The sequence below is a fragment of the Dromiciops gliroides genome, chromosome 3 (genome assembly GCF_019393635.1).
Source record: "Dromiciops gliroides isolate mDroGli1 chromosome 3, mDroGli1.pri, whole genome shotgun sequence".
NCBI lineage: Eukaryota > Metazoa > Chordata > Mammalia > Microbiotheria > Microbiotheriidae > Dromiciops > Dromiciops gliroides.
The window spans coordinates 606457980-606469624 of NC_057863.1; the positions used below are offsets into that span (position 1 = coordinate 606457980).

The 11645-nt window shown below is 43.2% G+C and overlaps 1 protein-coding gene across 5 annotated transcripts in view; it reads right to left on the bottom strand.

Annotated features, from left to right (window-relative positions):
- The window catches only part of CEP85 (centrosomal protein 85), a 40317-nt gene extending 33747 nt beyond the window's left edge, over positions 1–6570 (bottom strand). For 4 of the 5 annotated variants that reach the window (XM_043997879.1, XM_043997878.1, XM_043997876.1 and 1 more), the window contains exon 1: positions 6454–6570. The gene's annotated coding sequence lies outside the window, so the exon portion shown is untranslated. The remainder of the gene's footprint in view (positions 1–6453) is intronic. The other variant, XM_043997880.1, reaches the window with a different exon arrangement.
- Between the last annotated feature and the right edge of the window lie 5075 nt (positions 6571–11645).

The window sequence follows — 11645 nt, forward strand, 5'->3', positions numbered from 1 at the left end:
ATTCTTTTTTTTAATCTAATAAAGTATTTTAATTTTTTCCCCGTTACATGTAAAGATAGTTCTCAACTTTTGTTTATACAAGCTTTACAATTTCAGATTTTTCTCCCTCCCTCCCCCCTCCCCTAGACATCAGGTAATCTGATATAGGTTACACACACACACACACACACACACACACACACACACACACACACACACATAATAACATCAAACATATTTCTGCATTAGTCATGTTATATGAGAAAAATCAGAGCAATGACGAAAAACCTCAAAATAGAAAAACATCAGCACCAAGAACAAAAGAAATAGTATGGCTCCTTCAGCATCTATACTCCACAGTTCTTTTTCTTTTTTCCCCTGGATTTGGAGATCCTCTTCTATCATGAGTTCCCTGGAACTCTTCTGTACCACTGCATTGGTGAGAAGAATATAGTCCATCACAGTAGATCAACACTCAATGTTGATGATACTGTGTACAATGTTCTTCTGGTTCTGCTCATCTTACTCATCATCAGCCCTCGCAAGACCCTCCATGTTTCTCTGAACTCCTCCTGCTCATTGTTTCTTACAGCACAATAGTATTCCATTGTATTCATATACCACAACTTGTCCAGCCATTCTCCAATTGATGGGCACCCCCTCAACTTCCAATTCCTTGCCACCACATAAAGACCAGCTATAAATATTTTTGTACATGTGGGTCCCTTTCCCCTTTCCATGATTTCTTTGGGCAAAAGACCCAAAAGTGGTATTGCTGGGTCAAAGGGTATGCACAGCTTTATCGCCCTTTGGGCATAATTCCAAATTGCTCTCCAGAATGGTTGGATCAGTTCACAGCTCCACCAACAATGCATTAGTGTTCCATTTTTTCCACAGCTTCTCCAACATTTATTATTTTCCTTTTTTTGTAATTTTAGCCAATCTGATAGGTGTCAGGTGGTACCTCAGAATTGTTTTAATTTGCATCTCTCTAATCATTAGGATTTAGCTCTTAACTTACCTTCTACAGGCAACTGTTCCAAGATCCTTCTCGATGCCTTCTCCCTTAGCTCTGAGATTACCTTTCATTTAAACTTTTGGGGACTGTTCTCAGTCTTCCTTTGCTAGCTCATCATTCACATCATTCTCCCTAACTATGAGTATTCCCCAAGGTTCTGTCCTGGGCCTTCTTCTCCCTCTGTGTACTATCTTGATAACAGTTCCCATGAGTTTAACTATCATTTCTATGCAGCTGACCCCCAGGTCTACACCCAGCCCTTTCTCTCTGAAGTTCAGTCCAGTATATCTCAAATTTCTAACTCCTACACTTCTGGTTTTTGGATTTTTTTCCCTCAAATTTCTAAGTCCTACACTTCTTTTTTTTTTTTTTTTGGTGAGGCAATTGGGGTTAAGTGACTTGTCCAGGGTCACACAGCTAGTAAGTGTCAAGTGTCTGAGGCCAGATTTGAACTCAGGTCCTCCTGACTCCAGGGCCAGTGCTCTATCTACTGTACCACCTAGCTGCCCCACTCCTACACTTCTGAGTGGCTGTTTCTTACTTGATGTCCTAAAGATAACTTAAGTTCAGGTAGGCAGCTAGTGGCACAGATTCCTGGGCCTAGAGTTAGGAAGATCTGAGTTCAAATCCAGCCTCAGACTCTTGCTCACTGTGTCGTCCAGGATGAGTGACTTAACCTTTGCTTGCCTCAATTTCCTCAAATGTAAAATGGGAATAAGAATAACACCTACCTTGAAGGGTTGTTGGGAGGATCAAATAAGATAGATAGAAGCAGTAGATAGAATGCCTACCCTGGAATCAGGAAGACTCAGGTCTCTGAGTTCAAATCTGGCCTGAGCCATGAGCTGTGTGACCCTGGGCAAGTCACTCAATCCTGTTTACCTCAGTTTCCACATGTGTAAAATGAGCTAGAGAACGAAATGACAAATCACTTCAGTGTCTTCACCAAGAAAACTCCAATTGGGCCCACAAAAAGTCGGACACAATTGAAACGACTAAACAAACATAAATTGTACAATCTGCTGTCACATGTTGCCATTTCTACCTTCACAACATCCTGTACCTCCAAACCCCTGTCTCTATTTATAAAGTCACCAACTTAGTTTAGGCCTTCATGACCTCTCACCTAGATTATTCCAACAGCCTCCTAGTTGGTCTCCTTCCCCCTTGTCTCTCACTAACTCAAATACTTTCTATTGCTGCCAAAGTAATTTTCCTTAAGCACAGACCAGACCATATGACTCCTTTACTTAACCAAGTCCAGTTGCCTGCTGCTAGGCAGTGCCACCATACCTCCCTTCTCAGCTCCCTCTCCATCGCAGCTCTTTCAAACCCTTCCATCCTTCCTCCAACCTCTCATGGTTCCTCCTCCCCCCAGCACTGAGAACCTTACCTTCTATTTTACAGAAAACATTCAAGCCATTTGCTGTGAACTCCCTCTTCCTCATCTCCTATCACTCAGATGTCTCTGCTACCCTCCTCTATCACCTGTCTCACATGATGAAATGGCCTTACTCCTTACCAAGGCTAACCCTTCTACCTGCTCAGCAATCCCATTCCATCCCATCTCCAACAGATGCTCCAATCTAGTACTTATTTTCTATCCATTCCTTTCCACTGCCTACAAGCATGCCCATATCTCCCCTATCCTGAAAACACCCTCATTTATCCTTCCATCTCTTCTGGATTTGGCAACTAAGGAATCATTGGTAACTTTGGAAAGAGCAGTTTCAACAGAATAAGGTTGAAAGCCTTCTGTTTAGGACTTAGGGGGCAAGGATGTCTTCATGGTGATGTCCTCTCCTGGAGCAAACCCCTTGAAACCAGGGCCTGATCGTATTAGTATCTGTAGTGTTTAGCACAATGCTTGGCAGTGCTTAGCACACAGCAAATGCTTAAGAAGTGCTTTCTAGGAGCAGGTAGGTGGTGCAGTGGATAGAGCACTGGCCCTGGAGTCAGGAGGACCTGAGTTCAAATCAGGCCTCAGACACTTAACACTTACTAGCTGTGTGACCCTAGGCAAGTCACTTAACCCCAATTGCCTCACCAAAAAAAAAAAAAAAAAGAAGTGCTTTCTAACTCATTTAAGAGCAGAAGAGCCTGGGCAAACCCAGGGAAAATAGGTTTAGACCAGGTGAGATAGGATAATGAGAAACAATTCTATGGCTTTGTAAATGATAACATCTGAGCTCTGCACTAAGTTTGCTGCATGTTGCTTTTCCTCTTAATTATTTACTGAAGTTATTTTCTTTAATTCAACCTCTTAGATGGTCAAAGAAAAAAAAGGAGCTTTCCTTCTTTATGAGGTTGGTTAAGAGAGTTGGAGAAACCTAGTTTCTAAGTTCCTAGTTGATGTTTCTAAGTACTTTGGAGTTTACAAAGCACTTTCTCTACAATAACTCTGTGAAATATGTTCAACATGCCCCAAACCGAATTTATCTTTTTTCTCCAAACTCTTCCCTCTTCCTAACTTTCCTAATACTATTTTGGGCACTACTATCCTCTCAGTCTGGATGGCTTGAAACCTAGTGTCATGCTTGACTCCACAATCTCTCAAAACCCCCCTTGCCAAATGCTGTCAAGTCTACCTTTATAAATCTCTCAAATACACCCCTCCTTCTCCCCTATGACACTCTCACCCCCTGGTAGAAGCCCTCATTATCTCAGGCCTAAACTATTCCAAGAGCTGCTGGATGGTCTTCCTGCCTGTAGTCTTTCCCTTCTCTAGTCCATCCTAAAGCTCAACTTCTTAACTGCTAGGTAACTTTCTAACTTCGATCTTTCTAAAGTACATGCTCTTCTTCCCATTCAATAAACTCTAGTAGTACCCCATAACCTCCAGCATCAGTTATAAAATCCTGATTGGCTTTTTTTTTCTTTTTTTTGGCGGGACAATGAGGGTTAAGTGACTTGCCCGGGGTCACACAGCTAGACTTGAACTCAAGTCTTCCTGAAATCTAGGGCTGGTGTTTTATCCACTGCACCACCTAGCTGTCCCTGATTGGCTTTTAAAGACTTTCATCACCTGGCCTCTTCCTACCTTTCCAGTGTTCTTTTTATTTTTTGGTGAGACAATTGGGGTTAAGTGACTTGCCCAGGGTCACACAGCTAGTAAGTGTTAAGTGTCTGAGGCCAGATTTGAACTCAGGTACTCCTGACTCCAGGGCCGGTGCTCTATCCACTGCGCCACCTAGCTGCCCCCTTTCCAGTGTTCTTACACCTTACTCCCCCCTTCACATATTGTGATCTAGTGACACTGGCCTCCTAGCTATTCCTCAAACAAGTACTCCTTAGCTCCATACATTTTCACTGATTGTCCCCCATACCCGTAATTCTGTCCCTCCTCAAATCCACCAGGCTTCCCTGATTTCCTTCGAGTCACAGCTAAAATCCCACCTTCTGCAAGAAGCCTTTCCCAAACCTCCTTATTCCTAGTGCCTTCCCTGTAAGATTGCTATCAATTAATCCTCTCTAGATTTCATTTATACATAGCTGTTTACATGTTTTCTCCCCTGTTCAGCTGAGAGTTCCTTGAAAGCAGGGGCTGGTTTTTCTAACACAAACACTTAGCACAGTCCCTGACATTGCTGGTGATTAATCAACAATTGCTAACTGGACTTGAAATAATTGTACAAGAATTACTATTCCCATTTTACAGATGAGGAAACTGAAAAAGGCTGTAATTTGCTTGTGCTCACATAACTAGGAAACATAACAGTCAACATTCTAACCCAGGGCTTAACTTCTTCCACTCGTGACCCCTTTTCACCTGAAAGATGACCCCAGGTATACATGTAACCTTTTACTGTTGCCAGATTTTTCATGACCCCCACACATTCAGTTACATGGGGTCACAACCTACAGTTTAAGAAGCTTTGTCTCAAATAAATTTGATCCCTTGTAAGATTTCCTCCAAGTCTAATGTTCTATGAGCTGGAGCATATCAGAGGAAATAGGGACAGTTATTACCCTGCATCCTTCCCCTCATGCTCCAAACAGATGTGAGAAATCCATTAGAAAATAAAAGGTTTTTGGTTTTGGGTTTTTTTGAGGGGCAATGAGGGTTAAGTGACTTGCCCAGGGTCACACAGCTAGTAAGTAGAAAATGAAAGTCTTAGGGGGAGTGGACCTGTGGTTCTGAGGCTCCTGCTAATTCCTTATCTACCAAAACCGAGTCCTGGACTTGAATTGCTACCCCTCCCCTTTAAAGAGTTGTGATCTGTGTGTAGCATCACCCTCTGCAGCTGCTAGGAGATTGGCACTGCAGACAGAAGAGGATTTAGAGGGAGACATAAGCAGCTGACACAGTAGCGGGAGGAATTTCACACTATCACACCATTTTCATCATCTTGACTATTCATAAACCACCCCCATATCTATCCCCAAACATTACCTTTCCCCAAAATAAGTTTAGAGCTACGCAAAACCAATATAAGCTAATAAGGGGAGAAATTTCTGATCAGTCCCTCACTTAAGCATTCTCTTCCTCCTCAATTTTTCCTAGAGCAGTATTCTGTCTGCATCTCTGCTTTGCCCATCATCTCCCTTACCTTGTATTATGTTTATCTCTGTACATGTCACATCTCCCCTTCTCCTAGAAAGTGAGCTGCTTGATGGCAAGGGACTGTGTAATGTTTATCTTCCTATTCCTAGCATCTAGCAAGGAACCTCCATATAACTGGTACTGAAAAAATGTTTAGAGAATGAATTAGCGTCCAAGACTCAGGAGAACAGAAATGTGAACGAATCCTTTTTAGAGAGTGAGGAATGGAAAGGAAGTTGGAAATGCAGTTGCGATCCTAAACTAAGGGCAAAGGAAAATGAGCGAGGTATGGCAATTGGAAAGGGGAAAGGGGGGGGGGCAGAAGAGATGAGGAAAGAGAAGAGGGTAGGGGGAAGAAGGGCAATGAGAATTCAAGCAGATGCAGCAGTCCGAGGGCAAGGACCGTGTCCTTTTCCATCTTGGCATCCCCATCATCAAGCACGGGCCCTCCCACCCTGTGGGTGGTGAACCTGGATTACAATGAACTGAAGGGGGATGGGGAGGGAGAAAGAAGGGGCGGGGAGAGAAAGAGCACCATGGTGGTGGGGCAAACGGGAACAAGGAGGGGTGAAAGGCCAGTACTAACTCACTGTGACTCGGTACCTCTCTGGGCCTCAGTTTCCCTACCTGAAAAAGGCTGAAGTCGGGTGGTCTTTAAGTTCTGGCAGCCTATGATAAGCCACAATACTTTCTGTTAAGGCGGTTGGCAGAGCGGAATTTGGGTGGGGGCCCGTGCCACGGGAAAGGAGAAACATTTGGTGGTGTTCCTGGCTTTGCGCATGCGCCCTGTCTTCAGCTCTCCCTTTCCCTAGTCAAAGGGGCTCCGAGGGAGCCGTGGCCCCGCCAAGGACAGTGAAGGAGGCTAGAAGGAGTCGGTTCTGGAGAGACACCCCTTCTGAGGAAGACCACTCACCTAGAGTCCGGAAGAGAGAAGCTCCAGTACCTGAGGGAGACCGCCCTCCACAGACGCCGCGTTCCCCTCTCCAACGGCCGTTAGAGCTCCGTACGGCCGCGCCTCAGAGAGCGCGCGCCGCCCCCGCTCCGCCCCTTTCCGTTCGCCTTCGGCCAATCGGAGGACGGGAACACCTCCTTTGCCCCACCCCCGACCGCTGCTCCCTCTGCTCCGCCGAGGCCCAAGGGTCCGGCGGAGGGGGATGGTGGAGAAAACAAACGCTTTTTCTTCAAACTGGCCTAACCGCTGCTCGTAGCCGTTTTCTTTCCTTTTTACCTTGTCTCTCCCAAGATCAGGGTCTTTTCCCTCTTCTCATTATGTAGCCAAAGTATTTAAGCTTCCCTAAGTATTGACCGATTTGATCTCCTTGCTGTCTCAAAAGTCTTCTCCAGCACCACAATTCCAAAGCGTTAATTCTGCTGCGCTCACTTTCCTTATACATTACTAATGGAAAAACCATGGCTTTAACTATACAGACCTTTGTCCGCAAAGTCATGCCTCTGCTTTTTAGCATGCCGTCCAAATTTGCAATAGCTTTCCTTCCAAGGGGCAAATGTCTTTTAATTTCATGGCTGCAGTTGCCGTCTGCAGTGATCTGTGAGTCCAAGAATATAAAACCTGACATCACCTCCTCTTCTTCTCCCTCTTTTTGCCAGGGGCCAGTTGTCAAGATTTTAGGGGCTTGGGTTTTTTTTGTTTTTGTTTTTGTTTTATGTTAAGCTTCAAGCCAGCTTTTACACCCTTCTCTTTCACCCCCATCTAGAGGCTTTTTAATTCCTCTTAACTTTCTGCCCTCTGAGTGGTACCGTCCGCACATCTAAGATTGTTGATATTTCTCCCTGGGACCTTCATTCTGGCTTTTGATTCATTCAGCTTTCAGGGTGTACTCTGCATTGAGGCAAATTGAGGTGAAGTGACTTGCCTAGAATCTCATAGCTAATGAAGAGGATGGAAAAGACAAATGACAAATGTTGGAAGGACTGCAGGATTGCACTGTTGATCAAGCTGTATCAAGTTGGTCCAGCCATTCTACAAAGCAATTAAGAACTGTGCCCCAAGTGCTATTAAATTGTGTGCACCCGTTGACGATTGATAACCACTACTAGGCCAGGGTTCCCAACGAGATCAAAGAAAGAAGGAAAAGGTCCATATGTACACAAATATTTTATAATAGTTTGGGGGTTTTTTTTGTAGTGACAAAACTAGAAACTATTCGAGTGTCCATGAATTAAAGAATGGCTGAACAAATTATGGCAAATGAATGTAATGGAATAGTATGACATAGTAGCTAGAGCCCTGGATCTGGAGTGAGGAAGATGAGTTCAAATCTGGCCTCAAACACTTACTGGCTTGTGACCCTGGGTAAATCATTTAATCTGTCTCAGTTTCTTCATCTATAAAATGGGGATAATAGCACTTATCTTCCAGAGTTGTTGTGAGGAACAAATTACATATTCATAAAACACATAAGTGCTATTAGTATTCTACCATAAGAAATTATCAAAGGGACAGTTTTCAGAAAAGCTTGTGTGAACTGATGCAGAATGAAGTGAGCAGACCCAAGAGAACAGTTTCTATAACAATACTGTAGAGACAAACAACCCTGAAAAACTTCAGAATTCTGATCGATGCAATTGATGTGGGATGGAATTTAGGGTCAAACTGATTATGAGTCGTCCCAAAAGAATTACAAGACTCAGTGACTCAGTTTCCCAAGTTTTATTGCAATACTGTGAGTGACCTCACAGAGAGAACCAGAAACATGGAAAGGTATCACAATGACCAACTACAGCTTCAGAAGAACAAATGGTGAAGCCTGCTTTCCACCTCCTGAAAGGTGATGCCCCAGGGTGCAGAATTTTATATATGTATGTATATGCATACATACATACATATATGTTTAGACATGAACAATGTGGGAATTTATTTTGCTTGACTCTGCATATTCATTACAAGGGTTGTTTGGGTTTTTTTAATGGAGATAGAGGAAGATGGGAGGAAAACAGATTTTTGTTCATTTAAAAAAAGTAAAGTTTAAATTTTTTTAAAAAGAAGAAAGTTCTACATTCCTATTCTAATGAAGAGGCTTTGGGACTCAGTCATCTTGATTGTGAGAGAAATAAAAACAGAATGTTATCTCAATTAGAAACAGAATAAGTGTCTCAAACAAAGACTAAGGGATGTTAATCTCACTCAGACTCAAACACTGGGAGGGAGTCTTACAAGAAGGGGACCTTGAGGCAAGAAAGGGGTCTTGCAGAAAACTAGAAGTTGATTACAGAAGGGGGCTCTAAGGCTAGTAGTCTGGTTGATTTGGGATGCTTGAATGGGGAGGAGGGACATTGGAGGGAAATAGGTAGAGGTATTTGGGACTTTGAGTTAGATTTAGGGATAAAAAGAGAAGTTTGCTGTGGCAAAGTGAGAGTCTGTGTCCATTCTTGCAAGAATGTAATAAAGCTGGGGCAGCTAGATGGCGCAGTGGATAGAGTACCGGCCCTGGATTCAGGAGTACCCGAGTTCAAATCCAGCCTCAGACACTTGACAGTTACTAGCTGTGTGACCCTGGGCAAGTCACTTAACCCCAATTGCCTTACTAAAAAAAAAAAAAAGAATGTAATAAAGCCTTCATATATTCGCCAAAAGGGAAAGTCCAGTATTTTTATTTCTGACAAACTGGATTTTTAACAGAGTGGGCCATGGTATTTACCTCCCTTCCCCTTTAGCCTCATCTCCAAGGGGCAATGGTGATTCACGAGTTAAGCTTATGGTAGGGAGAACATGTGCTTGCCTAGATGAGCCCAAGACTGTTGCTTGGCTGCCTTTTGTTTGTGTTTTTTTCCCCTCTCTGTGCTCACATCATCAACAGCAGCAGCAATAAAATACTGAGAAACAAACATTTCCAGTCCTGATAGTAGTCTCCTAAGTTCAGGGGGGCTGGGAGAGTGGTTAATGTAAGATGAAGGAAGTCTTCGAAGAAGGGTGGCACTTGAGCTGAACACTGAAGAAATATTAGAATTCTAGAAAAGCAGAGATGAGGAAAGAGCATATTCTAGGCACTAGGAATTACTCAAGCTATTATATGGAGGTGATAGAATGTAGAATACAGAAAACAGCTGGTAGTCCAGTTTGTACAGAACACACCACACACCAGACACAGTAGCCATCCAGCCTGGGCTTGGTCCCAGGCCAAGCCTCATTTGGCTATTGCTTGGCCTCTTAGTGGCTCAGAGTAGGTGTAAATAGTAATTGTTTCTGTTTTGGCCAGAAACCCCGAGGGTTTTCTCCCGCTTTCCACCTCCCACCCCCTATTTATTTGTTTGTTTATTTTCCTTTTGACTAGGTAAAAGAGACTATTCTTTGCCTCTTTTCTTTTTCCCTTTTTCTTTTTTTTGGTGGGGCAATGAGGGTTAAGTGACTTGTCCAAGGTCACACAGCTAGTAAGTGTCAAGTGTCTGAGGCAGAATTTGAACTCAGGTTCTTCTGAATCCAGGGCCAGTGCTTTATCCAGTGTGCCACCTACCTTGCCCCCTTTTTGCCTCTTTTCTTACAGAGCCTTTATCACTGAACACATATTGCCTCAGGCAAACTGAGATCCTGAAAGAACTTAGCTTAAAAAAGCCAGGGTCTCCCACTACATCCAGGGCCATTTCCAGTTGTCCTGATGTATGTCTTGCCACTGGCCCTGGATAGCTTTGGAGGAGTGAGGTTGGTGACTTTGCACAGCCCTCCCTCACTTAAATCCAATTCACTGCAAATCATTACATCACCTCCTGGTCAACAACAACAACAACAATAGAGACCTCTAGTGAGAATGCATCCCATTCCAGTGAAGAGAGTGTGAGGAAATGGGGAATGGTCTTCTCTCCATAGGAACATAATAGTCATCAATCAAATTACACTCCTCCAGACCTGTTTGAGGAAAAAGGTCTCCTTCCCCTCCAGCAAACAAGATCACATGGCTCAAGGAGCCCTGAACTGGTCTCAATTAGGTCCACTCCTGGGCTGTGTCCCGATAAGGGAAGATTGAAGAAATGTCCCTGTGTCACCTGCCCCACTGGCTAAGAACCCAAAAAATAATTATGGAAATTAAGTTTAGGAATACTGTGTTCTGTTTAGCTAGTTTTTGCATGTAGATTGTAACCCTTGAATAATCAGACCAGAGATGAAAAAGGGGAGGGTCCATTCGCATTAGGAACTAGGGTTTAAAATGGGGCCTTCGAGCCCCCATTCTTGGCACCCACCAGCTGCACACTGGGTTGCCCATTCTCTCAAAAATGACAATAAATGAACCTTTGACATATCACCACCGCTGAGTTCCAGAGAATTATTGACCAGGAGTCATTTTCCTCACAGAGCCAATGGTTAGGAAGTATTTCCTTTTGTGCAACCAAAACGTGTACAATGTGCAATTTCCATCCCTTTTAGCTGGTAACATTAAGAACAAGTTTAATATTGCTACCATGTGATAAACCTTCAAAAACTTGAAGTCAGCCATCACTATTCATACTGACTCTCCTCTGATCCAGGCTTAAAATCCCAATGACTTCAATACTCATGTGACAGATCTTTAAGGGTCTTGCTTACTGTCCTAGTCATGTCACCACTCTCTACCAATATCATTCCTACAGCATAGGAACTAAAGTTAATGAGCTCTAACCAGGGCAGTATGATTACTTCCCTAGTACTGCCCAAGATTAGCACACACCAAAATCACATATTTTTGAATGCCATATCATGCAGTTGATTCCTATGGAGTTTGTAGTCCACTAAAAACCCAAAGTCTTTTGAAGGTGAATTGCTATCAAGTCATGCCTCTCCTCTTGTATTTGTGAAGCTGATTTTCTGAACCCACATGTAAAACATTATGTTATTAAATTTAATTTTCTTAGATTTAACTTATCCTTCTGGCCTCTTGAGAACTTTTTGGATTCTCACATCTATTTTGTTAGCTATCTTTCTCAGGTTTATAAGACTTGCAAAGTTGAAAAGTATAACAATTATGCCTTCATCTAGGCCCTGGGGCACTCCAGCAAAAGACTCTCTTTGGGATCACGCCCATTTTATCACACTCATTGGAATAATGTGAGAGATTTTGTTAAACATCTTTCTGAAATCTAGGCAGATGGTATCTTTGTCATTTCTCTGATTTTCCA